This window comes from Leopardus geoffroyi, chromosome B2, assembly GCF_018350155.1.
Source record: "Leopardus geoffroyi isolate Oge1 chromosome B2, O.geoffroyi_Oge1_pat1.0, whole genome shotgun sequence".
Classification (NCBI taxonomy): domain Eukaryota; kingdom Metazoa; phylum Chordata; class Mammalia; order Carnivora; family Felidae; genus Leopardus; species Leopardus geoffroyi.
Window position 1 is genome coordinate 123,120,518 of NC_059332.1, and position 4,649 is coordinate 123,125,166.

A 4,649-nucleotide genomic window follows, 5' to 3' on the forward strand; every position below is an offset into this window, starting at 1 on the left:
AAGTGTGGAAGAGAAAGCAGAATTAAATAATCTCTCTGACAGGCTGGCTCAGTTATAAACATATGAATTACCTGCATGGAAAGTATATGCCTGTCAACTTTCCAGAGAAACAATTGCTTTGATGTCAAAAAGATGATCGAATTTTGAAAAGTAGATAAAGTCAGCTGGATGAACTGTGATGCCACATTTCAGTCTGTTATTCAACACATTTTTCATCAAGATAGGTAATGATCAGGGCCACAACTGAACCTTCTGTGCTCCTCCAAAATTTGATCATGCTCAGTTTATGGAAATGCCTGACTCTTGCCCCATGAAACTGAAAGGCTTTAGAGAGCAAATGTATGAGAGAGGAATGAATCTTAGTCGAGGCCTTAAAGTTACTGGGAGTCTTGAGATAAATCCAGGTCATGAGCAAAATTTTAGCCATCTTTGCAAATGACTGTGCCTTCCATATAAGTAGTATGATCTTATATAGGGTCATTATAATTTTATTTTGAATGCTGGTAAAATAATTTTACCTTGAATCCATTTACCTTGGATGTTCTACAAGCATTATTAGAGACCCAGCTGTTTTACTCCTAGTCCTTTAGCTATTTATAAAGAAAAGCACATTCAAATTTTCTTTTGCAATGAACTGGTGAAAAATTTCATCATGAGAATATACATCTGTAATCATGTTATAACTGATTTTAATGCAGCATGAAATTTTTTCTGTTTTTTTTTTTTTATGGAAAGGATGAGGCCTTCCCTTAACTGCCTTATCTTATTTCTAATATTATGTCCCATAGTCTGTATATATTGTTTACCTTAGAAACAAAATATTATACTTTGCTCTATAAAAAAAAATTGTTTATAGCATTTTCACCAAATCTAAAAAGCCAATTGTAGTTCCAGTAAGAAAGAAAAAAAATCCTGCACATTAATATTGTTCATCAATTATTACATACATTTTAGTTTCAAAGTTATTAAAATGTGCAAAAATATGCATCATAAAGGTAATGTAGTATGGTATTTAATTATAGAGTTAAATTTTTAGTTTCCATATAACTATAGCAATTACAGATACAACAGTGTCATAACAAATTTGTCATGAGTTTACTTCAATTTATATATTTCTTTTATTAGAACAAGTTTTCCATGTAAGTTAAAATATAAATAACTTTCTGATTATTTCTTCATTCTTTAATAAATGCTATTTAAAGAAGAAAACATATGAAAGGAGCCAAGGGAACTGTGGAAACAGAGTCACAAGTGAATAAGTCTGTCTCGAAATAGAGTAACCAGAAATCAACTCATTCTATATGTTGGAAATTGTTAAGAAGTAAAAACAATAAAAAGCTACAAAATTAAGAAAACTCATCCTATCAAAATGACTAAAAAAAGGGAAGGAGGGCGGGAGGAGAGAGAGAGAGAGAGAGAGAAGGGAAGAGAGAGACTCTTAGGTCTGGGGAAGTAACTTAAAAATATTAGAAGAAATCTGGCTAGGTAGCTAGCTTTCCTTTGCTTCTCTAGAAACGTTAAAAGGGTTCAATTTGAATGCCAAGTAGAATTATTCTTGGCATTAAGGATTGGGATGGGTTGGTGGAAATAGAAGCAAATGGAAATGATATCTTTTAAATATCTACTATGCCCCACATACTGTGATAATAATTTTAATATTCACAAACAATCCTCAAAGAAATGTATTGGCATCTGCATTGTATTAATAAGGAAACTGATTTTTTTTAGGATTAAAAAAATTCACCCAACAGGTAACAAATTGAAGAGACAGGGTTTTAACTCTAAGTTTAATTCAAAGTCTGTCTTTGTACTACTTTTTGGCTGAGAATTTACAACATCGGAGGGGAGATTGTAAACTCCATCCTTCTGGACGTGTTTGAGATTAGGTCAAAAACACTTTGGGGGAGTATTTTGTGAGAAATTATGCTTGGAGGAAGTCCAAATGGATGTCTTCCAAATTACCAAGCAGCTCTAACCTCTTGGAAAACTACCCCATCAATTATCCCTATATTTGAGTAGTTCAGGAGAAAGATGGGTTGATCCCAAAAGGCCTGGATTTTTCCCTTCTAGCTTAATATCGCTTGCTTACCTATCATTTTGTTTAAAAGTGGCCTGTCTTCTGAAAGCAAGGTCAGAATTTGTGAGTTTTTAGATAGGGGCTTTCATCATGCTTGTTTAGCCCTGTCCTCTTCAATATCCAGCATCCTGACTAGTAAATGGGAGCAATGATAGGAGCCTGGTTCTTAAAAGGTAAAGGTTTTGTGGCTGCTCAGCTCCTAGCTTTTCAAGAAAACAGTCACTAAATCTTACAGCAAAAATAATATGGGCTTCATCACTGTGAAAATCACAAAGAAATGAAATACAATAAAAATAAAACTTCTTTGGAAAACTTTATGAAGACAGGCTGCCTCTTTTATCTGTTAACCAAGTAAGAATTAGTAAAAAAAAAAAAAAAATCCTAAAGTTCATTAAAAAAAATTATGTATATTTGTATAGAAATATGAAGAATAAACCTCAAAAGTAGAGTATTTCTACTTGGATGGCCACATTATAGGTTATTTTTTTTTTTTTAATTTTTTAAAAAAAATTTTTTTTTTCAACGTTTATTTATTTTTGGGACAGAGTGAGACAGAGCATGAACGGGGGAGGGGCAGAGAGAGAGGGAGACACAGAATCGGAAACAGGCTCCAGGCTCTGAGCCATCAGCCCAGAGCCCGACGCGGGGCTCGAACTCACGGACCGCGAGATCGTGACCTGGCTGAAGCCGGACGCTTAACCGACTGCGCCACCCAGGCGCCCCACATTATAGGTTATTTTTAAGTAATTTTTTTCCTTTGCTTTTCATATTTTCTAAAATTTCTACAAGAAGCATTACTTTTATAATAAAACTTTAAAATTTAGATTACTTAATTTTATTTGAATGTGTAAGATCACGAGGAGTTAAGAACTAAGAAAAGATGTTTTTTGTATGTTGTTCTTATAAATCAGGTGTCAAACTCTAACAAAGAGGAATAAAATATCTGTTACTAAATCATGTTCTTGATAAACCTAATTCTAAGTTACTGCTAGGGGGATATTATTTCTTCCAGAAAGAATTTGAGTTGTTTCTTTCTTTTTTTTTTTTTTTCCTGGTTGCCCTACAGTCTTCTGTTTTGCTTCATGAATCTTCTTTTGAGCAATGAAAGGAAGTACTACCATTCAGTGAGAAAACAGTATATGTTTAATTGTTTGCTTCCATTTAAAAGGAACTTATAGAGGGGTCCCTGGGTGGGTCCAACAGTTAAAGCATCCAACTCTTGATTTTGGCTCAGGTCATGATCTCCAGGTTCTTGAGATCAAGCCCCGCTTTGGGCTCTGCACTGACAGTACAGAGCCTGCTTGGGATTCTGTCTCTCTCTCTCTCTCTCTAAATAAATAAGTAAACATGAAAAAAAAAACTTTAATAAATAAATAAAAGGAACTTATATGCTGAATTCCAACCAGCCATGATAGATATGCCTAAAAATGGCTTGATCTTTTCCAGGACAATTATTTTTAAAATTCATTTTGTCACAGTGGAATCTGGCTAGTTAGGTAAAAAGTTAAGGACCACTGGCTCATTTTTCAATTCAGTTTTGGAAAGGATTATAAAATCATGGACCTGACTTTGTTTTTCTAGTGTTTGTGCCATTTTTTTGTTTTTCTGTCCATGACCCCCCTACCCCCAAAAAAGCAAACTTAATATTGTACTGTAGCTGGATTGATTTCTGCCAACACAAACCCATCCAGTAACTTTGCCTAGACACAGAATGTCTAGAGAAATATTTCAGGGAGATTTCAGGGAGATATTTCTGGCAATGGCAGATGAGATGATCTGTTACCCCCACAATGAAATGCTCATTGTTTGAAAACAAGTTCATTAACGTGCTTAAAAATCATTCAGGAGCAGGAGCCATACAAATATTTATCATTATTGGTCATTTGCAATTTATTCATAGGGATCCAGCTGGCAACCATCTGGTGCATAAAACTGAAAACTGGAGGGGAAAAAAAATAAAGTAAAAGTCACTGAAAAAATATAATTTAGTCTCCATATGTCCTTGACACATATTAAGTTAGTGAATTAGTTGTTAGTGGAATGAGATACATATATGGAATTTAACACAAAGGTGAGTTGAAATTTTGCTCTCAAGTATATGTTGAAAGACAAAATGAAGTAGTAGCAATATCATAATAGGCAAATGTACTAGGGAGTATAGGCTAGGCTATGTAACAAATGACTCTCATACACATAGTGGCTCACGTGCAGTAGCTTTTCCTCTCAACATTTTCAGGCAATTATACCAGGTTAGTAAAAATTTCCTTAAGCAGTAATTCAGGGTCTTAGGCTATGTTGTGGCTCCTTCATCTCATAGGGCCCATGGGCAGAATTCAAGGGTCCACAAACCTCCAAAGGATCCATGAATAGAATTCAGAGCTGTCAGTATACTTGTATAAGGAAAATTACATCCCTTTTAACTCTGAACCAAAATTTATCATTTCCTATAATTATGAATGTAAACAAAAACCACAGAAGTATTAGCAGTACTTGTGACTTTGTAGCAAATACAAAGTGCAGATTTTTTTTTCTTGTTATCTACAGCTTTCAGATGATTACATCCCTGGTGGTC